This window comes from Arachis duranensis, chromosome 1, assembly GCF_000817695.3.
Source record: "Arachis duranensis cultivar V14167 chromosome 1, aradu.V14167.gnm2.J7QH, whole genome shotgun sequence".
NCBI classification, from domain to species: Eukaryota; Viridiplantae; Streptophyta; class Magnoliopsida; order Fabales; family Fabaceae; genus Arachis; species Arachis duranensis.
The window spans coordinates 65,249,085-65,275,552 of NC_029772.3; the positions used below are offsets into that span (position 1 = coordinate 65,249,085).

The 26,468-nt window shown below is 38.3% G+C and overlaps 1 non-coding gene across 1 annotated transcript; it reads left to right on the forward strand.

Moving 5' to 3' along the window:
- The first annotated feature begins 18,864 nt into the window (after positions 1-18,864).
- On the forward strand, positions 18,865-18,968 carry LOC127742888 (small nucleolar RNA R71). The gene has a single exon (XR_008004248.1). It is a non-coding gene; the product is annotated as a small nucleolar RNA R71 (small nucleolar RNA).
- The last annotated feature ends 7,500 nt before the right edge of the window (positions 18,969-26,468 follow it).

Here is a 26,468-nt window from a genome sequence, read left to right on the forward strand (position 1 = left end):
CCAGGCGCATAGCGTCTCAACAATATCAGTATAAAAACATTACATTAGTGGTTTTCAAAATCATTTCATTCAGTATATCAATGATCCATCATTCCATTCTGAGTCCCATACTCGTCTCAACCACCATCAATTCAAAGTTTTCACAATTCATAGTCAGTGATCATCAACACAATAATCCGTCTTCTCACTCAACTAAATCTGTCCTCAATAATCCAGAAATCTGAGACTTTGTTTTCTAAGTTTTATAGAAATTCCCTAAAATAATTCACTAACTTATCTTTAGTATTATCAGGTCCTAATGATTAGATTGTACTCTTAAAACAACATGGAAGGAAGTTTAGAAAGTTAGAGAACCATTGGAAACGAAGAAAAAGCATTTTTTTCCGAAAAATGGGGTCTATGCATACACATGCATTATGTATCCGTATGCATGCATGCAACTTTTCCCATTTCGCGTATGCATGCAAGCGTTCGCGTACGCATACACCTCCAAGTTTTACCCTTTTCGCATACGCATACACATGTATTCATACGCATGCACTCCCAGACTTAGAAAATTTTACAAAGTTGTAGAAATAAGTTTTAAACCCTAAAATTTAAACGTTCATAACTTCCTTTAGAAAAGTCCATTTTCGTCAAACTTTATATAAATTTAAAGATCTTTCAATGAACTTTAATTTAAAATAAATTTTAACAAATTTTGAAAATAGCTCAAGTTATGATCCGTCAAAATTCACTAAAAACTGGTTTTCACCAAAATTAACAAGATTCTCAACTTCCAAATTTCAAAACCAAACCAATTAAAACTACATCAAACTCTTATTCACATTAGAAGTTAGCCTTTTTGTATCTCAATTCACCACTTTTACCAAATTTTTACTCACATTACATAATCCTCAACTTTAATGATCAATTTATCACACTAAAATCATTTTTCAACAAACACACTCATCAATCATCATTCCATCACTATCAACCATAAAAATCAATCTCATTCAACCTTAATTTCAATCTCCAACCACATTTATCAAAATCAACCCAAAATTCATCAAAATAACCACCATCATCATCATACAACAAATTCAACAACTAATTCAATCCAAACCTATCTTATGGGTCACTAGCCTAAGTGTCTAGATATATTATATATTACATAGAGGAAACTGAAACCATACCTTGGGCGATTCCTAATATGTGCTATACACCAAGATTTGATTCCAACAAGCTTTCAACCATAACCAAGCCACCAACTCAAATGCAAAGGCACCAAAATTCACAATAATCAAGCTATATAAACAGAATTTATAACTAATCAACCTAAGGTTCACCATAATCACAATTTCACAAATGTAACAAGTTTTTTTACCTTTCACGATGGTGTTTGGGGCATAAACCACCAATTGTGCAATCTTAAGTGCCACCTAAAAAATTATAAACAAAAAATCAATTCAAAACCAAAACCCCATAAATTTGAAATTCTTAAGGCTGAAGGAAGGAAGGGAAATTACGAAATCTTACCTACGAAAGTTTAATGAAAGTAACGGGCTCGGCAAGAGATTCATGTAGTTGCTAACGGCACGCAATTTGGAGCACTGTAGCTCAAGTTATGGTCAATTGAGTGATGAGGTGAATAGTGTTTCTTGTAAACCTTCACTCTCTTCTCACTTCAGCAGCTCTCCCGCTCTTGAAAGTGTGTAATGAGCTGAAGTGGGTGCTGATAGTGTGAAAATTAGATTTCACACAAACTCACCGGCAAGTGTACCGGGTCAGATTAAGTTGTAAAACTCACGTGAGTGAGGTCGATCCCACGAAGATTGATGGATCAAGAAACATTAGTTAGGTGATAAATTTAGTCAAGCTAACAGTTATGTATTGAGTGGAATTGATTCAACAGAATGTAAATTGCAGGAAATGTAAAGTACAGAATGTAAATCGCATCAGATATAAAGGGATTGGGTGCAGGAAAATTAAAGAAAGCAGTAAGTCAAAGCAAGAATAAGTGACAGAAAGAGAAATTCACTAGGGATTGGAGATATCATAATCCACAATGACTCAAATGGGTCTCAACTCCTTTCTCAATCATATGAGTAGATCTATGGCGGACTGAAATTGATTGGATCCCAATTCTTTGGCAATCCAATCTCTTTAATCACAATCAATCTTGCCAATTCCTTGATCCAATTGTCATGAGAAGGGGTTAAATGCATGTCTCTCATCCATAAGTCACACTAACTCTCAGGATCTCAATTCCTCCCGAATGATGTTGATCAAGAGAGTAGTGAAGAATAGAGCTTCAGTTCAAATGAAGGTGATTCCCCTTTCGAGGCTCACTCCCACATTCACTGAATCAAACCTCCTTCCAGAGTGAATAATCCACAATCAAAATAGAAGTTATCCAATAGCCACCAAATTGAATTGAGGAGAAGAAGAAGTTCACTCAATCATGTGAATTATAATAGAGCTCCTCCCATAATGAAGTGGGGTTAATGGATCATCTCTCTAAGAACACTTGCAGGAAAATTTAATTGCATGAAAGTAATATTTCAGAAATAGAAATTGCAGAAGAGAATTGCAGAAATTGAAATTGCATAAACTAAATTGAATTCAATACTGAAATATAAAAGTGCAAAAAGGTAAAAGTGTTTACAAGAGCCTTCTATTCTACTCCTACTCCTACTCCTACTACTACTCCTCCTACTGTACCCTTCTGTCCGAGCCTTCCTAATGAAGTGAAACTGATGCCTTTATATAGGCTTCTCTAAATGACAAATGAAATTGAAATTAAAAACAAATTACAAAAAATGGAATTCCTATTTTAACTATTTTTTGTGCCTTTGAGTGGTGTCAATGGGCTCTGCTTGCTTTGAGGTTTCAATGGGCTTGGGATTTGATTAATTTGATCGAAAATGATGCTACCAAGAGAGCATAGCGTTCATTTGGAGAACGGAGCATTTTTACACCCACGCGTACTTGTGCTATATGCTTGCGCGTCCCTGGTGCTTTGGCTCATCGACGCGTACGCGTCATGCATGCGCACGCGTCCCTTGTAGCGTTCACTAAACGAACATCGCGTTCATGTAACGAACGCTCCTCCCACGCATACGCGTCTTCCATGCGTACACGTGGATTGCAAAATGTCACATCCACGCTGCGCCTTATTCACGCGTTTGCGTGCTTCATCCCAATTGCCACACCCACGCGTACCCGTCATGCACGCGTACGCGTCGATGGCTAAACTTCAAATCCAAATTTTGCGCTTTGTCACAGGCATTCTTTGGTAATGAACATAGCGTTCTTGCTTAATGAACGCTGATCCCCCACCCACGTGTGTGTGCCTTGCGTGCGTACACGTGGATTGCAAAATTGGCATTTGCGCGTGCGCGTCCTGTGCGCGTGTGCGTCCTGTACGAGTGCACGTCACTTGTTAATGTAGCGTTCTTTATTTGATCGCAGCTTTACTCTGTACTGCCCTTTTTTTTCTCTCCATTTTCCTCCTGAAATCAACCAAACATACAATCAAAGCCTTGGCATAATCATCAAATCTTGCATAATTTATATTATCAACTAAATCTTGCAGGAAATCTAATAAAAATGCATAAAACTACCAATGTTTGATTGAATCAAGACAAGCATGAAATTCTCACTCAAACACTTACTTATTACCTAAAAATGCCTGAAAACCAAGTAAAAACTAATGAAAAAGGCTTGTGAAACTAGCCTAAGATGACTTGTCATCACAACACCAAACTTAAATCTTACTTGTCCCCAAGCAAGCATTAAAATATAAGGAAGATGGGTGGAAACAGAGAGAGGTATAAGCCTTTATTTGGAGAATTTCCAAGTCTGGTTAATGGGGTTTTCATGCATGGTGTCTTACTGATTTTTATTTGTGGCTGAAGTATAGACAATCCTTTGGAGCCTCTCTTGAATTACAAAAAAAATGATACTTGTTATTGCTTGGTCCTTGTTTTTTTCTTGCTCTCTTTCTTTTGATTGAGATTTATTGCTTAGCTGAGGCTTAATGCTACATGATAAGGCAGCTTTTTAGAGTAAGCTTTCAGCCAGCATTCCTACCCTAGTTGGTTCAGGAGGCTAGGTGTTGAAACACTCCTATGGGCTTACTTGCTCAAACCTCTCCTAGCACACACACATCACAGACATTTAGCTTGTTTTGCTCTTTCAAAATTGATGCCCAACACCTCTTTGGGTCACTAAATGCTTTGTCTCAATGTAGCTCTTGATGGTGGACTTTCGGTTAGCAATCCCAGGTTAGTTAACCCAAGTTGCCAGGTGATGAAGCACCTCTTAGAACCTAGTTATCCAAGCTTATCTTTGTACAAGAACATCACAGGCATATATCCAAATCTCAAGCCATTGGTTCCTAGCCTTATTTATTTCTCTTTTGTTTCTTTTTTTTCTTGTATTTTCTTTCTTTTATTATGGACCTCTTTCATTTGTCAAGTTTCATGAAATGTAACTCAAGTTCATATCACAATGTCATGCCAACCTCTAACCTTATTCATAAATCAACTAATGAACCAGGACATACCACCACATAACCTTATTCTGTCTCATATTAAACCAGGCTTTTACTCTTTCTCTGTTTCACTATAATTTTTCTTTTATTCAAGCATGAGGAATCAAAGCATATAATTCAAGTAAGATGAAAGTGAACCAAGCACTTAGACTAGCAAGCCACAACAGTATGAAAACAAACGGACAGTAAATAAATCAAATAGGACACTAATCAACAGGGGACATTTTCACTTTCAATTAGCATATTTAAGCTAAAGTCAATCAGAGAACAATACAACCTCTTGGATTCCATTTGTTCCCTCTGTGTCATCATCATTGTTGGGTTACATGTCCTTCCTTTGTCCATCCACATGATGATGTATCTTTTCCTCCAAGAGATTGAATGACTTCCTACAAGAGATATTGAAAGTTGCTTGTTCCCCAAGCACTTGAGAAACAGTTAGCATGCATGTATGCTTGTGATTCTCTGAACCTAAATTGGTGTGGGAACACCAAACTTAGTTCTTTACCTACTTCTATATGCACCAGAATAAATACATGTATGAAACATTAAGTACTTTTTATTAAGACAGTAAACTATGAACTAGAAAACAACTATGAATAAGAAAATAGACTATAAACTATAAAATAAACTCTGAACTAGAAACTAGACAATAATTAAGTAGCTTATCTGATTGTTTGGAGCTAATAACTAGTCATGATGAGGGTGCAATGTATTTTGAATGAAATTTTTGGTGGAACACCAAACTTAGCATCCAACATTCACCCCTTAATTACTTTGGTGTGTAACACCAAACTTAGCTCTTTACAATACAGAGAAACCTACTCAACTACTTTATTGAAATAACTAATAAAGGAAAACTACTGACATGTAGCTGATGACTTTCTTCCTCTTCTTCCAGTTTGACAAGAGGAGTGACCTCAAGGGTAAAGAGGAGCCAGTCAGCACCCCCTTTCTTGGCCTCTTCCCAGCAAGCTTTCTTTTGTATATGGTTTGATAGAGCTTGCTTGTTGTTGGTTCAGTGGTTGGATTGTTTGTGGTTGACCTCTTCCTTTTCCTTGATATGATCAATTATAGCTTGCTCACAATCCTCTCTTCGGTGTTCTTGTCAGTTGCCTTCACTTCTTTGATTTAAAGACTTGGTAGTTGGGTGATTGTTGGAGTGTTCTCTTTACCAAAAGCCTCTTGAATTGGTGGTTCAATGAGCCCTTCATCTATGTAGCTCTCTGCTTCAATTGAGTGTGAACTTCATTGATTGGCTTCCTCTCCTGATTCTACATGATACACCATTGAGTCCTTTGGGGGTGAAGTTTCATGTTCTTATGTCACCTCAATTAGCTTCTGTGAATTTGGAGCCACAGGTTCAAATACCTCCACAACCTCCTTCTCCATTGAAATTTCATTTGGTATTAGAGCCTCTTTTCCTTGTTCGTCCACTTCCTCCTTTGCACTCAACATTTGATTTAATAGAACTTTTATGGAGGAGGTTTGTTGTTCTTCCCAAGATTTCTTCATCTCCTCTTCATATCTTTCAATCACGGATTTAAATGTTGAGAGTCTTTGGTTCATGGAAGTTTGTGGGGGTTGTGAGTTTTCATGTTCCTTTTTCATTTTAAGTGGCCTTTGTAGATATGAAGTCCTTGGCTCATATATCTCTACCACCTCATTATCCATTGAAGTTTCACTTGAGGCAGGGGCCTCTTCTTCTTGCTCTTCCACTTCCTCCTTTATACCCACAGATTGGCCTTCATCTTCCTTGCTTAGCATTTCTAAGTTTTCCTCATTTGCTCTAAGTGCTCATCCATCTTCTGGAAGAGGATTTCTTGTTCTCTCCAGGATTGTTCTTGTCTTTCTAATATTTCTCTGGACTTTTGAAGGTGATCCTCAACTGCTGGCTCAAGGGATGATGAAGGTTGAGAGTAATTTTGTGGAATTGGATGTGTTGTGGTGAAGTTGTTTTGAAGGGTATAGAATGAGTCTTGTGAGTTATAAAATAAATTTTGTGGGTGGTGAAATGAGTCATATAGATCTTGGGGGGAATTTTGTGTTGAGGTAAAATCAAGTGATGAAGAATTTTCAAGTGAGAAACTGAGAGGTGAGGTTGGACAATTTTGCATAAATGAATTGAAGGTATGCTCAAGTGATGATGGCTCTTGATAAGTGGAGTATGAACTAGTAAATGCTCCTTGATTTTGATTCTCCCACCCAGAACTTGAGTAATTGTTGAATTTATGACCATATGGATCATTTTGTGGTTCTGGGGAGTAATCTTGCATGAATTTATTGAAAGCACAATTAAGTGATGATGTCTCTTGATAAATAGAATATGGAGCATTATAATCTCTTTGATTTTGACCCTCCCAGTCACAATATGAGTGGTTGTCATCACAATATAGGACATCTTGTGTCTCTGGGAGGTGTTCATACTCTATCATTCCTTGTTGATACTCCCATCCACCATTAAAATAATGACATGAATCATTTTGTGGTGTTGGGTAACATCCATTGAAATTTTCTTGATCATTTTGTGGCTCTGGAGCATATCCACACTGGGTGGATTGCTCATAATCTGTCATTTCTTGGTGATATTCCTAGCCACCATTAGGATAATGACTTGAATCATATTATGATAGTGGGTGATATCCCATGAAATTTGTTTGATCAAAAGATGAGGTGAACTCCATTTGAATTTTGGAAAACACAATCACCAATGAAAATTAAAATTCATATCACAGATGAGAATTTTTTTTAGTGAGCCAATAACACAAACACCTTAGTATCAATAGAAAATACAAAATTAAAAGAACTTAAAAGAAAAAAAACTACTTAATCTAGACTTATCACCCACTTAATCATTGTTGATCTTAATAAATCCCTGGCAACGGCGCCAAAAACTTGATAGTGTGAAAATTGGATTTCACACAAACTCACTGGCAAGTGTACCGGGTCGCATCAAGTAGTAAAACTCACGTGAGTGAGGATGATCCAATGAGGATTGATGGATCAAGCAACTTTAGTTAGGTGATAAATTTAGTCAAGCTAACAGAATGTAAATTGTAGGAAATGTAAAGTGCAGAATTTAAATCGCATCAGATGTAAAGGGATTGGGTGCAGGAAAATTAAAGAAAGCAGTAAATCAAAGCAAGAATAAGTGACAGAAAGAGAAATTCACTAGGGATTGGAGATATCATAATCCACAATGACTCAAATGGGTCTCAACTCTTTTCTCAATCATATGAGTAGATCTATGGCGGATTGAAATTGATTGGATCCCAATTCCTTGGCAATCCAATCTCTCTAATCACAATCAATCTTGCCAATTCCTTGATCCAATTGTCATGAGAAGAGGTTAAGTGCATTTCTCTCATCCATAACCCACACTAACTCTCAGGATCTCAATTCCTCTCGAATGGTGTTGATCAAGAGAGTAGTGAAGGATAGAGCTTCAGTTTAAATGAAGGTGATTCCCTTTCTAAGGCTCACACCCACATTCACTGAATCAAACCTCCTTCCGGAGTGAATAATCCACAACCAAAAGAGAAGTTATCCAATAGCCACCAAATTGAATTGAGGAGAAGAAGAAGTTCACTCAATCATGTGAATTATAATAGAGCTCCTCCCCTAATGAAGTGGGGTTAATGGATCATCGCTCTAAGAACACTTGCAGGAAAATTTAATTGCATGAAAGTAATATTTCAGAAAGAGAAATTGTAGAAGAGAATTGTAGAAATTGAAATTGCATAAACTAAATTGAATTCAATACTGAAATGTAAAAATGGAGAAAGGTAAAAGTGTTTACAAGAGCCTTCTATTCTACTCCTACTCCTACTCCTACTACTACTACTCCTACTGTAGCCTTCTGTAGCCTTCTTAATGAAATGAAACTGATGCCTTTATATAGGCTTTTCTAAATGATAAATGAAATTGAAATTAATAACAAATTACAAATAAATAGAATTCTTATTTTAACAGTTTCTTGTGCCTTTGAGTGGTGTCAATGGGCTCTGCTTGCTTTGAGGTTTCAATGGGCTTGGGATCTGATTAATTTGAGCGGAAATGATGCTTCGAAGATAGCATAGCATTCATTTAGAGAATGGAGCATTTTTACACCAACGAGTACGCGTGCTATACGCTTGCGCGTCCTTGGTGCTTTGGCTCATCGATGCGTACGCGTCATGCATGTGCACGCGTCCCTTGCAGCGTTCACTAATCGAACGTAGCGTTTATGCAACGAATGCTCCTCCCACGCATACGTGTCATCCAAGCGTATGCGTGGATTGCAAAATGTCACATCCAAGCTGCACCTCATGCACGCGTTTGTGTGCTTCATCCCAATTGCCACACCCACGCGTACACATCATGCACGCGTACGCTGATAAACCCCATTTTTAGGATTTATCTTGTGTTAAATTTAGAGGGTTTTGTCAACTTTTCTCCCATGTATCCGATGAAATAGCATGGTTTTTTAAATTCTCCTTTAATTGTGCTTAAGAATGAAAGGATGCTTTTTAGGACTCAAAATAGCTAAATTTGATTCACCTTGTTTTCATCAAATGCCTTGATGTGTTTGCTAAGTGATTTCAGGTTTAGGAGAAAAAGATTGGATTGAGGGAATGAAGAAAAAGCATGTAGAAATACAGAACTCATGAAGAAATGAAGGAATCGCAAAGCTGTCAAGCCCGACCTCTCCGTACTTAATCGATCATAACTTGAGCCACAGAGGTCCAAATGAGGCGGTTCTAGTTGCGTTGTGATGAGTTTGAGATTCACTCCCTTCCCAATATTATTGATGAATCCGCTCTTTGCATGCGCACCAAAATTATCGTCAAGTATTAACCCACGGTGGAGTGGGATCGTATCCACAGAGATTGGTAGATTTGAATAATTTTAATTAATTGGTGAATTAGTCAAGCTTAACAGAGTAAGTTGTAAGTGCAGAATTATAAATGGCAGAAACATAAATGGCAAAAGAATAAAGGAAAGCAATAAAATGCAGAAATGGAAATAGCAAGAATGTAAAGGGGAATGGGAATTTGGAGAATGTAAATAAAAGCTATAAAAGAATGGGAGAGATAAGAATGGGGGAATTCATTGAGATCAGGAAATATTGTCTCTTTGGATTAAATCCAGCTCATATCCTCTTCAATCATGCAACTCATTGACCTCTTGGCAATCATGATTGATTGAGCCCCAATCCCTTGGTGACTCAATCTCTCATATCTTGATCAATAGCCAATTCCTTGGTCTAATTGCTCATGAAGAGAGATATGCGTGGTCCCTGATTATACCACACATCATTATAGATCCAAGTAGATGGAGGATTGTATGTCACCAGATCCAAACACCAAAACCCAGATTCCACTCAAGTGTGAGAAGGGATTTCTAGCATGGTTTCATGTTTCCTTTTCCAAGGTTCCCATGAAACCCATTTTGCATTCAATTTCTTTTCCAAGTTAATTAAACACTAAGCATAAAAATCGAAATTCCTTCTAGCAAATCAAAAAGAAGATTAAGAGAAGAAGAAATTCACTATCATTAATCCATCAAGTACAATAGAGCTCCCTCTCTCAATGAGAGGAAATTTAGCTACTCAAAGCTCAGAAAGAAAGTACAAAAGATGGAAGAGATGAAGTGTGAAAAGTGAAAAGTGAATTGAAAAATAAAACTCTACAATCTCTTGAGATAGTGATCTCTGTAACTTGTAAACCCCCATTTTCCAATACTTTCAATGGTATTTATACTACTCCTAGATCTAGAAAATAAAGGAAATTATAAAAGTGAAAAGAAAATAACAATTTGGAGGGAAAAGAAACTCAACAAACATGATCTTCCAGCTGCCATGTGACTGGCGCTTCTCTGGCGTATCACACTCCCTCTGTTTCTAACTTGGCGTTCCACGCCTCTCCATTCAAGTGGCATGACGTCCTCTGTTTCACCCCTGGCATGCCATGCCTTTGAGCCAAAGTGGCACGCCCAGGATATTTTAATTGGCCCAAGTAACCTGGCGTCACGCCTTCGACACCAAGTGGCACGCCCAAGGCCATCTTCCACATCTCTATGCTTCTGGAAGTTTGTACCAGCGTGGCATGCCTAGGGTCTGGCGTGCCACGCCCTTCTGAATGCATCATCTTCTTATTGGCGTGCCACGCCTCGTCATCCAAGTGGCCCACCCCAGTTCATTGGCTTCTCTCCTTCTTCTCTAGAAAACACTACCAGCGTGCCATGCCATGAGACTGGCGTGTCACGCCCTTCATTTTCCTTGGTCCCAAAAGGTTGGCGTGCCACGCCTGGATGTTCAAGTGGTATGCCAAAGTGAGCTGGTGTGCCATGCCTTCGATACCAAGTGGCACGCCCAGCTTTTTGCATTGTATTCTTGTTCATTGGCGTGCCACGCCTGGTTGCTCATGTGACACACCCAGACCTCATTTGCCTTCAGCCCCTTCTCTGGACTTTTGTACCAGCGTGCCATGCCAAGTTGCTCAAGTGGCACGCCCATTCAATTATGGGTCTTTTAGGCTTGGCGTGCCACGCCTTGATCCTCAAGTGGCACGCCCAAGTGAACTCTGGAGCTGGCGTGCCACGCCTTCGATACAAAGTGGCACGCCCTAGTGATGATTCTTCTGGGTAATGAATTGGCGTACCACGTCCAGCTTCTGGCGTGCCACGCCCCTTTAATGGTCTTCATTGTTGCTCTCTGGAATGTTGTACCAGCGTGCTACGCCCAGCTTTTGGCATGCAATGCCAATACATTTTTGTGGCATTTGTTCCAAGTGGCACGCCTGCTTTTCACGCCCCACTTCTTTTGTTGTTTTCTTCCCATTTTTGATGTCTTTTTCACCTGAAATTCAACACAAACTCATTTCAAAGCAATGTACTATGATATTCATCAATTAAGGCATGAATTGCAATGATCAAATGAGATTATGCCTCTTTTATGGTCCTTTTTATGCAAGAAAAATGGTAGATGATGTAAGTCATCACAACACCAAACTTAAGCTTTGCTTGTCCCAAGCAAATCAATGTGAGTGGTCTTTTTGGTGAATTGATACTTGACCTTGAACGGATGCAATATAACTAAGAATTGGACTAAGTGTTCAACACATGCATGAATGCTTTGAATGTCACAAAGGGTTCCTAGATCCTTAAGGGTTTTTCCAAGTATGTGTCTTAGGGGTCCTTTTCATTGATTGTCACCTTGAAGTAGTAAGAGTTAACTCATTTTCCTCTGTTGTGCTTCTTTTCTGTTTATTGACCACGACTCTAAGTGTTTTATCTCAAGACGATCCTTTAGTTAGGCTTTCAATTAACACTCCCAAGCCAGTTGGCTTTAGGGTGCTAGGTGTTGAAGCACCCCTGAGAATTTACTTGCCCAGGCCTCTTCTTGACACATCTTTACCACAAGCATCTACTAGGGTTTCTAATTCTTTTGATTTTTTTTTCAATGTTTTTCTTCCTAGTAGTTGATGCTCAGAGCATTGGGTCTTTGTTGCTCACTATTTCTTGGTTCTATAGGTATTCAAGGAACACCCCTCAACTTCTATTTGTCATGCCTTCTAGGACTAGTTGCCTTTCATGACTCATTTTCTTTTTACTTCATTCAAGGTTTTTCACTTAGTCTTTTGTTTCTTAGTTCTGTGAATGAGCTTTCTTGGTCTTAGTCTCATTTACTCTTGTTCTTGCACACTCACAAAAACTCTTATGGAGACAAACTATACTTTATTGATGTTGAAAAAGACTAAAGTTATCATTGCATTTTCTTTCTTGCATATCAAAGGACTCACAAAAAAAAAACTTTAGGAACTAAACATAAAGCATAAACTATCCTAACATCATCAATTATTCTCAAACATAAAGTAAAGTAGACTATTAAAAACTTAAACAGAATTCAGAAATTTGGAAAATGTCAACTATGGAACTCAACAACCTTATGCAGCTTCTTTAGTTCATTGGCCCCTTGCCTTTGTCCTTCTTCTTGGAGGGGGAGGAGTCATCTTCGCCCTTTTTGGAGGATCCTTCTTGTGCTTTCTTGTCTTTGGGCTTCCAGAAACACAACCTTACCATATAATTTCTTTCATCCTCCTTGTGCTTAGCTAGGATCTCCTCTTGTCTAGCACTCAATTCCTCCAGCCCATGAATGTTAGGTATCCGGGGTTGATGGCGGCCACAGCATTATACAAGTGATTCAGCTTCGCTTGTGTGTTGATATCATATTGCCTCCTTGAAATGGTCCGAGCATCATAGAGATGCTTGAACTCTGCAAAGTTCCGCTACTGCCATTTATTCTGCTCTATTACCTTATCAAGTGCACTTCGCACCACTTCCCAATCGAACTCCTCTTGCTGCTCCTTCCTTGCTTGCTCAAAGCTTCCTTAGAGGTTTTGTATTTTTCTCATTCACTTGGTTATATTACTCCCTTTGGCTACTTTAAAATTGGTTGACATCTTTCCTCAGTTGATGTAGATCTCCCTTCATTTGGTGCACGTCTCCTTGCAATTGCTCCCAGTTTACTCCTTCAGGAAATTGTTGATATTGTTGGTATTGTTGATATTGTGGTAGTTGAAGTGCCAGGAATTGTGGTTGCTCCTCTGCCTCTTGTTGTTGTTGTTGTTGTTGTTGTTGTAGCACATGAGCATGAGCTCTATGCTCTCTGGCCCTTTGAAGTGGATTGACGGCCAACACCTTGGCCATTGATGGACAAAATTGTGATATCTAATAATGGCTTCAACTTGGTATGCGCGTTTATAACTTAGCACTTTCTTCACAATCTCGCACAACTAACCAGCAAGTGTACTGGGTCGTCCAAGTAATAAACCTTACGTGAGTAAGGGTCGATCCCACGGAGATTGTTGGTAGGAAGCAAGCTATGGTCATCTTGTAAATCTCAGTCAAGCGGATAATAAATGGGTATGGAGTTTTCGAATAATAATAATAAATAAACAGAAAATAAAGATAGAAATACTTATGTAGATCATCGGTGGGAATCTCAGATAGGCGTATGAAGATGCTGTGCTCCTTCTGAATCTCTGCTTTCCTACTGCCTTCATCCAATCCTTCTTATTCCTTTCCATGGCAAGCTGTATGTAGGGCATCACCGTTGTCAATGGCTACATCCCATCCTCTCAGTGAAAAAGGTCCAAATGCTCTGTCATGGCACGACTAATCATCTGTCGGTTCTCGATGATGTCAGAATAGAATCCCTTGATTCTTTTGCGTTTGTCATCACGCCCAACAATTGCGAGTTTGAAGCTCGTCATAGTCATTCAATCCTGGAATCCTACTCGGAATACCACAGACAAGGTTTAGACTTTTCGGATTCTCATGAATGCTGCCATCAATTCTAGCTTATACCACGAAGACTCTGATCTCACGGAATGGAAGGCTCGGTTGTCAGGCGAGGGCAACCATGTGTCGTGCATTAGGAATCCAAGAGATACACACTCTAGCTTTCGCTTGTAGAACGAAAGTGGTTGTCAGGCACGTGTTCATAGGGACGGATGAGAATGAGTGTCACGGATCATCACATCCATCAGGTTGAAGTACGAGTAGTATCTTAGAACAGAAATAAGATTTAAATTGAATAAAAGATAGTAGTAATTGCATTAAAACTTGAGGTACAGCAGAGCTCCACACCCTTAATCTATGGTGTGTAGAAACTCCACCATTGAAAATACATAAGCGATGAAGGTTCAGGCATGGCCGAATGGCCAACCCCCAAAACGTGATCACAGGATCAAAAATACAATTCAGGATCTAGGATCGGTCAAAAAGGATTGAATGGTCAAAGACACTGAATACAGTAGTAAAATGTCCTATTTATACTAAACTAGCTACTAGGGTTTACAAAAGTAAGTAATTGATGTAGAAATCCACTTCCGGGGCCCACTTGGTGTATGCTTGGGCTGAGCTTGAGTTTTACACGTGCAGAGGCTTCTTTTGGAGTTGAACGCCAAGTTGTAACGTGTTTTTGGCATTCAAATCTGGTTCATGATGTGTTTCTGGCGTTTGACTCCAGAATGCAACATGGAACTGGCCATTTACGTCGTCTAATCACGAATAAAGTATGGACTATTATATATTGCTGGAAGATCTGGATGTCTAGTTTCCAAGGCCGTTAAGAGCGCGCCATTTAGAGTTCTGTAGCTCCAGAAAATCCATTTCGAGTGCAGGGAGGTCAGAATCTAACAGCATCAGCAGTCCTTTGTCAGCCTTCTTATCAGAGTTTTGCTCAGGTCCCTCAATTTCAGCCAGAAAATACATGAAATCACACAAAAACACACACACTCATAGTAAAGTCCAGAAATGTGAATTTAGCATAAAAACTAATGAACGCATCCCTAAAACTAGCTAGATCCTACTAAAAATTATCTAAAAACAATGCCAAAAAGCGTATAAATTATCCGCTCATCACAACACCAAACTTAAATTATTGCTTGTCCCCAAGCAACTGAAAATCAAATAGGATAAAAATAAGAGAATATACTATAAATCCCACAATATCAATGAATATTAGTTCTAATTAGATGAGCGGGACTTGTAGCTTTTTGCTTTTGAACAGTTTTGGCATCTCACTTTATCCTTTGAAGTTTAGAATGATTGGCATCTCTAGGAACTTGGAATTTCAGATAGTGTTATTGATTCTCCTAGTTAAGTTTGTTGATTCTTGAACACAGCTACTTTCATGAGTCTTGGCCGTGGCCCTAAGGACTTTGTTTTCCAGTATTACCACCGGATACATAAATGCCACAGACACATAACTGGGTGAAACCTTTTCAGATTGTGACTTAGCTTTGCTAAAGTCCCCAGTTAGAGGTGTCCAGAGCTCTTAAGCACACTCTTTTTGCTTTGGATCACGACTTTAACCACTCAGTCTCAAGCTTTTCACTTGGACCTGCATGCCACAAGCACATGGTTAGGGACAACTTGATATAGCCGCTTAGGCCTGGATTTTGGTTCCTTGGGCCCTCCTATCCATTGATGCTCAAAGCCTTGGATCTTTTTTACCATTGCCTTTTGGTTTTAAGGGCTATTGGCTTTTCCTGCTTGCTTTTTCTTTTTCTTTCTATTTTTTTCGCCAATTTTTTTATCGCAAGCTTTTGCTTTTTCACTGCTTTTTCTTGCTTCAAGAATCAATTTCATGATTTTTCAGATTATCAATAGCATTTCTCTTTGTTCATCATTCTTTCAAGAGCCAACAATTTTAACATTCATAAACAACAAGATAAAAAATATGCATTGTTTAAGCATTCATATAGAAAACAAAAAGTATTGTCACCACATCAATATAATTAAACTAAATTCAAGGATAAATTCGAAACTCATGTACTTCTTATTCTTTTTGTATTAAAAAATTTTTCATTTAAAAGAGATGAAGGATTTATGGATTTATTCATAGCCTTAAGACATAGTTACTAAATACTAATGATCATGTAGGAAAGACACAAACATAAATAAGCATTAAGCATAAAAATCGAAAATAGCAAATAAATAGACAAGGAGATTAAGGAATGAGTCCACCTTAGTGTGGGTAGCGTCTTCCTCTTGAAGAACCAAAGGTGCTCTTGAGCTTCTCTATGTCTCTTCCTTGCCTCTGTTGCTTGATCCCTAGTGATTTTGGTGCTCCTATCCTTAGTTGCTCCCAATAATTGTGTGGAGGAGAATGTATCCCCTGAGGTATCTCAGGGATTTCTTGATGAGGGAATTCCTCATGCTCTCTTGATGTGCAGTCAAATGCTCTTCTAATGAGCTATGGACCCCTGAGATGGAAAAATTTTTTGTCTTCCCTTTTCTATCTCTTTTTTTTAGATTTCTTTGGCTTTAGGTGCCATCAATGGTTATGGAAAAACAAAAAAGCTATGCTTTTACCACACCAAACTTAGAATATTGCTCGCCCTCGAGCAAGAGAAGAAAGAAAAGAAGAAGAAGAAGAAGAAGAGAAAATATGGATGAGAGGGAGAGATGTGTATGTTTCGGCCATATGGGTGGGATTGGGTGGGGAAGAGATGGATGGATGTGAGTGGTGAAGAGGTGATTGGTGAAGAAGAGAGAAGGTGAGTTGAGGTAGGTGGGGATCCTGTAGGGTCCACAGATCCTGAGATGATCCTGTGGGGTCCACAGATCCTGAGGTGTCAAGGATTTACATCCCTACACCAATTAGGCATTAAAAATGCCTTTGCATACAATTCTGGCGTTTAAACGCCAGAGTGATGCTTGTTTTGGGCGTTCAATGCCTAATTGCAGCATGTTCTGGCGTTGAACGCCTGTTCCATGCTTGTTTCTAGCGTTCAGCGCCAGCTCTCCTCAGGGTGTATTCCTGGCATTCAAATGCCAGGATGCTGCTTGTTTCTGGCGTTCAAAGCTAGATCCATACTCTGTTCTGGCGTTGAACGCCAGCCAGATGCTCCTTACTGGCGTTTGAACGCCAATAAGTCCTTCCTCCAGGGTGTGATTTTCTTCTGCTATTTTTGATTTTGTTTTTAATTTTAGTATTTTTTTTTGTGACTCCACATGATCATGAACCTAATAAAACATAAAAGAATAATAAAAATAAAATAAAATTAGATAAATAAAAATTGGGTTGCCTCCCAATAAGCGCTTCTTTAATGTCAATAGCTTGATAGTGGGCTCTCATGGAGCCACACAGGTGATCAAGTCAATGTTGTAGACTCCCACCAAACTTAGAGTTTGGATTTAGGGAGTCAACACCAAACTTAGAGTTTGGTTGTGGCCTCCCAACACCAAACTTAGAGTTTGATTTTGGGGCCATTGTTTGACTCTGTACTGAGAGAAGCTTTTCATGCTTCCTCTCCATGGTTGCAGAAGAAGATCCTTGAGCTTTAAACACAAGGTAGTCCCCATTTAATTGAAGGACTAGTTCTCCTCTGTCAACGTCAATCACAGCTCCTGCTGTGGCTAGGAAGGGTCTTCCAAGGATGATGCATTCATCCTCCTCTTTCATAGTGTCTAAGATTATGAAATCAGCAGGGATGTAAAGACCTTTAACATTCACTAACACGTCCTCTACTAATCCATAAGCTTGTCTTACTGATTTGTCTGCCAATTGTAATGAAAATGTGGTAGGCTGTACCTCAATGATCCCCAGCTTCTCCATTACAGAGAGTGGCATAAGATTTATGCCTGACCCTAGGTCACATAGAGCATTTTCAAAGGTCATGGTGCCTATGGTGCAGGGTATTAAGAATTTGCTAGGATCTTGTCTCTTTTGAGGTAAAATTTGCTGAACCCATGTTTCTAGTTCACTAATGAGCAAGGGAGGTTCACCTTCCCAAGACTCATTACCAAACAACTTGGCATTTAGCTTCATGATGGCTCCTAGATATTGAGCAACATGCTCTCCAGTTACATCTTCATCCTCTTCAGAGGAAGAATAGTTCTTAGAGCTCATGAATGGCAGAAGAAAGTTTAGTGGAATCTCTATGGTCTCTATTTGAGACTCAGATTCCTTTGGGTCCTCAATAAGGAACTCTTTCTTGCTTGAGAGACGTCTCATGAGGTCTTCCTCATTGGGATTCACGTCCTCTCCTTCCTCTCTAGGTTCGGCCATGTTGATTATATCAATGGCCTTGCACTCTCTTTTTGGATTCTCTTCAGTATTACTTGGGAGAGTACTAGGAGGAATTTTAGTGACTTTTTTACTCAACTAGCCCACTTGTGCCTCCAAATTTCTAATGGAGGACCTTGTTTCACTCATGAAGCTTAAAGTGGCCTTAGACAGATCAGAGACTATATTTGCCAAGTTAGAGGTGCTCTGCTCTGAATTCTCTGCCTGTTGCTGAGAAGATGATGGAAAAGGCTTGCCATTGCTAAACCTGTTTCTTCCACCATTATTAAAGCCTTGTTGAGGCTTTTGTTGATCCTTCCATGAGAAATTTGGATGATTTCTCCATGAATAATTATAGGTGTTTCCATAAGTTTCACCCATGTAATTTACCTCTGCCATTGCAGGGTTTTCAGGATCATAAGCTTCTTCTTCAGAAGATGCCTCTTTAGTACTGTTGGATGCATTTTGCCATCCATTCAGACTTTAACAAATCATGTTGACTTTCTGAGTCAACATTTTGTTCTGTACCAATATGGCATGCAGAGCATCAATTTCAAGAACTCCTTTCCTTTGAGGCGTCCCATTATTCACGGAATTCTTCTCAGAAGTGTACATGAACTGGTTATTTGCAACCATGTCAATAAGTTATTGAGCCTCTGCAGGCATTTTCTTTAGGTGAATGGATCCACCTGCAGAATGGTCCAGTGACATCTTAGAGAACTCAGATAGACCATAATAGAATATATCTATCATGGTCCATTCTGAAAATATGTCAGAAGGACATCCTTTGGTCATCTGCTTGTATCTTTCCCAAGCTTCATAGAGGGATTCACCATCTTTTTGTTTGAAGGTCTGAACATCCACTCTAAGCTTGCTCAGCTTTTGAGGAGGAAAGAACTTAGCCAAGAAGGCCGTGACCAGCTTATCCAGGAGTCCAGGCTATCTTTCGGTTGAGAGTCCAACCATGCTCTAGCTCTGTCTCTTACAGCAAAAGGGAAAAGCATGAGCCTGTAGACTTCAGGATCTACTCCATTAGTTTTAACAGTCTCACAGATCTGCAAAACCTCAGTTAAGAACTGGTAGGGATCTTCTGATGGAAGTCCATAAAACTTGCAGTTCTGTTGCATCAGAGCAACTAATTGAGGTTTCAGCTCAAAATTGTATGCTCCTATGGCAAGAATTGAGATGCTTCTTCCATCAAACTTGGACGTAGGTGCAGTATAATCACCAAGCATCCTTTTTGCATTATTGTTGTTGGGTTCGGCTACCATCTCCTTTTCTTGTTCGAAAATTTCAGCAAGGTTGTCTCTGGATTGTTGTAATTTAGCTTCTTTTAGTTTCCTCTTCAGAGTCCTTTCAGATTCTGGATCAGCTTCAACAAAAATGCCTTTTTCCTTGTTCCTGCTCATATGAAAGAGAAGAGAACAGAAAAGGAAGAGGAATCCTCTATGTCACAGTAAAGAGGTTCCTTATTGTTAGTAGAAAAAGAAAGGGAATAAGAGTGAAGAAGAATGCATAATCCAAACATAAGGTTGAGGATAGAGGCAGTGATTTGAGATAAAGAGAGGTGAAGAGAGGTGTTAGTAAATGAATAAATAAATAGAATAAGATGAGAGAGGGAGAAATTTTTGAAAATAATTTTTGAAAAGGAGTTAATGATTTTCAAAAATTAAGATAAGAAATAAAATTAAAATTAAAATTTAAAACAATTAATTAATTAAGAATATTTTGAAAAAGAGGGAAGTGATTTTCGAAAATTAGAGAGGGAAAAGTAGTTAGTTGGTTTTGAAAAAGATAAGAAACAAACAAAAAGTTAGTTAGTTAATTAAAAAAGGTTTGAAAATCAAATTTGAAAAGATAAGAAGATAAGAAGATATTTTGAAATCAAATATTTGAAAAAGATAAAGTTTTGAAAAAGATATGATATAAATGATAAGATAAAAAGATATGATTAAAATTAAAATTGATTACTTTACTAACAAGAAACTAAAAGATAAGATTCTAGAATTAAAAAATTGAACCTTTCTTAACAAGAAAGTAACAAACTTCAAATTTTTGAATCAATCATATTAATTGTCAGCATAATTTTCGAAAATAAAGATAAAACTAAGAAAAAGATTTTTGAAAAATATTTTGAAGGATTTTCGTAAATTAATAATAAAAATGAAAAAGATTCAATTTTTGAAAAAGTTTCGAAAAGATAAGATTTTTAAAATTTGAAAATTTGACTTGACTTACAAGAAATAACTAATTTTAAAAGTTTTTGACTAAGTCAACCCAAATTTTTGAAATTTTGAGAGAAAAAAGGAAAAGATATTTTTTTATTTTTGAATTTTTAATGATGAGAGAGAAAAACAACAAAAATGACTCACAACATGAAAATTATGAATCAAAACACATGATGCATGCAAGAACACTATGAATGTCAAGATGAACACCAAGAACACTTTGAAGATCATGATGCACATCAAGAACATATTTTTGAAAATTTTTGATGCAAAGAAAACATGCAAGACACCAAACTTAGAAATCTTTAATGCTTAGACAGTATGAATGCAAAAATGCACATGAAAAACATCATACAACACAAAACAAGAAAACATCAAGATCAAACAAGAAGACTTACCAAGTACAACTTGAAGATCATGAAGAACACTATGAATGCATGAATTTTCGAAAAATGCAAGAACAATATGAATATGCAATTGACACCAAACTTAAAAGTTGACTCAAGACTTAAACAAGACACAAAATATTTTTTATTTTTATGATTTTATTATTTTTTGTATTTTATTTTATATTTTTCAAAAAATATATAGGAAAAAGGAAGTAATGAATTCAAAGTCCTCAATCAAAATCCTATGAATTAGACCTTGCTTAATAGCCAGCCAAGCTAAAACATGTTATATGAAACTCTAGAATTCATTCTTGAAAACTCTGAAAATTTTCGAAAATAGGTGATAAATTTTTGAAAGATTTTTGAAATTTTTTTGAAAATAAAACAAAAAGAAAAATTACCTAACCTGAGCTACAAGATGAACCGTCAGTTGTCCAAACTCGAACAATCCCCAGCAACTGCATCAAAAACTTGGTGGACGAAATTGTGATTTATAGTTAAATTGTTGTTCGAAATTGATTCCCCGATAATGTCCCCAAAAACTTGGTGCTCAATACCATGGTCTAAACATAATTTCACAACTTTGCTCAACTAAACAGCAAGTGCACTGGGTCATCCAAGTAATAAACCTTACGTGAGTAAGGGTCGATCCCACGGAGATTGTTGGTATGAAGCAAGCTATGGTCATCTTGTAAATCTCAGTCAGGCGGATAATAAATGGGTATGGAGTTTTCGAATAATAATAATAAATAAATAGAAAATAAAGATAGAAATACTTATGTAGATCATCGGTGGGAATCTCAGATAGGCGTATGAAGATGCTGTGCTCCTTCTGAATCTCTGCTTTCCTACTGCCTTCATCCAATCCTTCTTACTCCTTTCCATGGCAAGCTATATGTAGGGCATCACCGTTGTCAATGGCTACATCCCATCCTCTCAGTGAAAAAGGTCCAAATGCTCTGTCACGGCACGACTAATAATCTGTCGGTTCTCGATCATGTCGGAATAGAATCCCTTGATTCTTTTGCATTTGTCATCACGCCCAACAATCGCGAGTTTGAAGCTCGTCACAGTCATTCAATCCTGAAATCCTACTCGGAATACCACAGACAAGGTTTAGACTTTCTGGATTCTCATGAATGCCGCCATCAATTCTAGCATATACCACGAAGACTCTGATCTCACGGAATGGATGGCTCAGTTGTCAGGCAAGGGCAACCATGCGTCGTGCATCAGGAATCCAAGAGATACACACTCTAGCTTTTGCTTGTAGAATGGAAGTGGTTGTCAGGCACGCGTTCATAGGGACGGATGATGATGAGTGTCACGGATCATCACATCCATCAGGTTGAAGTATGAGTAGTATCTTAGAACAGAAATAAGATTGAAATTGAATAAAAGATAGTAGTAATTGCATTAAAACTCGAGGTATAGCAGAGCTCCACACCCTTAATCTATGGTGTGTAGAAACTCCACCGTTGAAAATACATAAGTGATGAAGGTTCAGGCATGGCCGAATGGCCAGCCCCCAAAATGTGATCACAGGATCAAAAATACAATTCAGGATCCAGGATCGGTTAAAAAGGACTGAATGGTCAAAGACACTGAATACAGTAGTAAAATGTCCTATTTATAGTAAATTAGCTACTAGGGTTTACAGAAGTAAGTAATTGATCCAGAAATCCGCTTCCGGGTCCCACTTGATGTGTGCTTGGGCTGAGCTTGAGCTTTACACATGCAGAGGCTTCTTTTGGAGTTAAACGCCAAGTTGTAACGTGTTTTTGGCATTCAACTCTGGTTCATGACGTGTTTCTAGCGTTTGACTCCAGAATGCAGCATGGAACTGGCGTTGAGCGCCAGTTTACGTCATCTAATCACGAATAAAGTATGAACTATTATTTATTACTGGAAAGCTCTAGATGTCTACTTTCCAACGCCATTGAGAGCGCACCATTTGGAGTTCTGTAGCTCCAGAAAATCCATTTCGAGTACAGGGATGTTAGAATCCAACAGCATCAGCAGTCCTTTGTCAGCCTTCTTATCAGAGTTTTGCTCAGGTCCCTCAATTTCGGCCAGAAAATACTTGAAATCACAAAAAAATATACACACTCATAGTAAAGTCCAGAAATGTGAATTTAGCATAAAAACTAATGAAAGCATCCCTAAAAATAGCTAGATCCTACTAAAAATTACATAAAAACAATGCCAAAAAGCATATAAATTATGCGCTCATCAGCCATCTTCTTGGCAGTTATAGGCTTATCTTGCTTCACCAATACCTCATCAATCACCTTCTCAACTCTAGCATCATCACAGAGCTCTTGTATGATGCTGGGGAATGCCAATCTTGTGCTATCATTAGTGCTCTTCAGTATCTTGTTGATGTTGTTGGCAATCAACTCCCTAACATTCATGTTCTCATCCCCCTTCATAATGTTGTATATAAGTACAGCCCTCTCCTTGGTCACCTCAGAAGTGTTTGATGTAGGGATCAAAGATCTTCTCACAAAATCCAACCACCCCCTAGCTTGGGGGCTCAAGTCCCTTCTTCTCAGCTGGTTGGGTTTTCCATCTTTGTCATTGATCCACTGCACATTTAGTACACAAATTTCATTCAGGATTTCATCAAATCTTGGATCTGGTTGCTTTATCCTCTCCTCAAAACTCCGAGTAGAGTTTGTCCTCTTTACCATCAGCACCCTTTCTATGTTAGAGGGACTATAGTCAATAGATTTCCCCCTCACATAGCTATTATACCCATAAGTTTGCCCTGGCTGTGGCACTGCATTGGCATAAAACTCCCTTACTACGCCTTCCGCCACTTTCTTTGGTGGGTTGCAGAAGAGTGCCCAGCCTCTGTTGTTGATCTCAATGTTGATCTCAAGGTGCTCATTCCTTTCCAGCTGGAAGCCAACCTATGGGATGATCTCCCTCTCACTCACCTTACCATAGAATTGGTTTTGGTTGAATGCAGAGAGAAATTTGTACTCATTGAAGTTTGAGCTTGAGGAACCAGAAGTTGGTTTATTGGTCTTTTTTTTCTTTGAGGATGAGGATCTTGGTGGTGCCATTGGTGGAGTGTGAGTCTTTGAGGGTTATGAGATAGTAGCAGAGTGTTGCAAAGAAACACAAGCAAAACAAAAGTTTTGCTCCAACACCAAACTTAGCACTTGATTGTCCCAATCAAGTAGATAGATAGAGAGAAATGGGATGAAAAGAGAAACGAGAAAAGAGAAAGAAAGGTCTGTGTGAGTATCTTTTGTGTATGGAATGGGTATTGAAGTGGGAGGGAATGGGACGGTGAGAGGATTTATAGGAGTGAAGGGTGTGGTTCGAATGGTGGGAAAGGAAGGGAATTCAATGTTTTCCCACTTGGGGAGTGGTGCCTAACGTGGGAAGAGGCGCCAATCCTTATCCCACTGTGCCCTCTGCATCTGTTGAGTTCCAAAGTGCAAGTGCACTTTGACCTTGTTGCTATCAACTAAGTGGGCCCCATTCAATCTCTTGAAAAAAAAAAGAAAAGAAGAAACCGAAAACCCCATTAGTAATGGCAAAATAATCCTCTACATTCCTTTTCAATGCTAGTGAATGGATATGCAATTGATGGGTGTCCCTTGGGATACCAAAATTAATTCATTTGCATCTCAATAAATTGGGTTCATCATTGGGTTTTTAATGTGTTCATGGGGAAGAAGTAATTCCAATCCTTTCACATTCTTTGCTTCTAATCTCCCCTAAACACATTAAAATTCTCATTGAAGCCTCCACCAATATATTAAATGCTTTCAAATTAAGTGGTATTGGGCTTGCCAAGTGATCCTCGTATGGTGGTGGCCACACCAAACTTAATCTCTCGACTTACTTGACGAGTTCGAAATTCACTACCCACATATAAAGTGAATCCGTTCTTTGGCAAGCGCACCAAATATTGTCAAGTAATAACCCACTAGGTGTGGGATCGTATCCACAGAGATTAATTAGATTAAGCAAGCAATAGTTGATTAATTATCCTAGTTAGAAGATTCAATTTTGAGTGATAAGCAACAAGAAAAGTAAATGACATGAAAGTAAAGGAAAGCAATAAAGTGCAAGAAAGTAAATGGCAAGGAAAGTAAAGTACAAGAAAGTAAAGTTCTGGAAATGTAAATGACCACAAAGTAAATAAAAGAAAGAAAGATAAAATAAACATTGGGATCAAGAGATATTGCATTCTCCGGATTAATTGATTTCATCTCATCTTCAATCAAGCAACTCATTGACCTCTTGGCAATCATGATTGATTGAGCCCCAATTCCTTGGTGACTCAATCTCTCAAATCTTGATCAATAGCCAATTCCTTGGTCTAATTGCTCATGATAAGAGATGAAGAGTGATCCCTAATTATACCATACATCATCATAGGTCCAACTAGAGGGAGGATTATATGTCACCATATCCAAACACCAAAACCCAAATCCTACTCAAGTGTGAGAAAGAATTTCAAGCATGGTTTTATGTTTTCTCTTCCAAGGTTCCCATAAAACCCAATTGCATTCAATCTTTTTTCCAAGATAATTGAATGTTAGAATGAAAAATGAAATCCTTTCTAGTAAATCAAAGAGAGATGAATAGAAGAAGAAGAATAGAAGCAATCAATCCATTGAAGAACAATAGAGCTTTCTTTGCCAATGGAAAGAGTTAGTAATTCATAACTAAATTATTTACAAGGTAAGAAAGAAAAGAGAAGAAATTGATGGTGAACGGAGAGGGTCCTAAGACTTCCCCCAATCCAGCATGCCTAATTCTATGAAACTAAGGCCTTTATATAGGCTCTTCCTAAATTACAAACTTAAATGATATTCAAAGCAAATTACAATGAAATAAAAATAAACTATTCTAGATGCTTCTTGTGGCCTTGATTGGTTAACAATTGTAGCTTGAATGAGAGTTGGAGTGGGCTTGATTGAAGGTTGGGGGCTGCAGGAAGAAGTTGGCATGTGGTTCCAAGTGCCACTCCCACTTGATTTTGCCCTTTGGAGTATGACCCGCTTTGCAACGTTAAAAGTATGGAGTTTCTTGGGCCTCAAAATGAATGTTCACTATAAAGTATTATATATGGTTGGAAAGTGATGAGCGGATAATTTATACGCTTTTTGGCATTGTTTTTAGTATGTTTTTAGTATATTTTAGTTAGTTTTTATTATATTTTTATTAGTCTTTAGTTAAAATTCACTTTTCTGGACTTTACTATGAGTTTGTGTGTTTTTCTAAGATTTCAGGTATTTTCTGGCTGAAATTGAGGGTCCTGAGCAAAAATCTGATTCAGAGGCTGAAAAGGACTGCAGATGCGGTTGGATTCTGACCTCGCTGCACTCGAAGTGGATTTTCTGGAGTTGCAGAAGCCCAATTGGCGCGCTCTTAACGGCGTTGGAAAGTAGACATCCTGGGCTTTCCAGCAATGTATAATAGTCCATACTTTGCTCGAGATTTGATGGCCCAAACCGGCGTTGCAAATCAGCTTCAGAATTCCCAACGTTTAACACCGGAACTGGCATAAAAATTGGAGTTAAACGCCCAAACTGGCATGAAAGCTGGCGTTTAACTCCAGAAAAAGTCTCTACACATGAAAGCTTCAATGCTCAGCCCAAGCACACACCAAGTGGGCCCGGAAGTGGATTTTTATGTCATTTACTCATCTTTGTAAACCCTAAGCTACTAGTTCTCTACAAATAGGACCTTTTGCTATTGTATTAGACATCTTTTGATCACTTTAGATC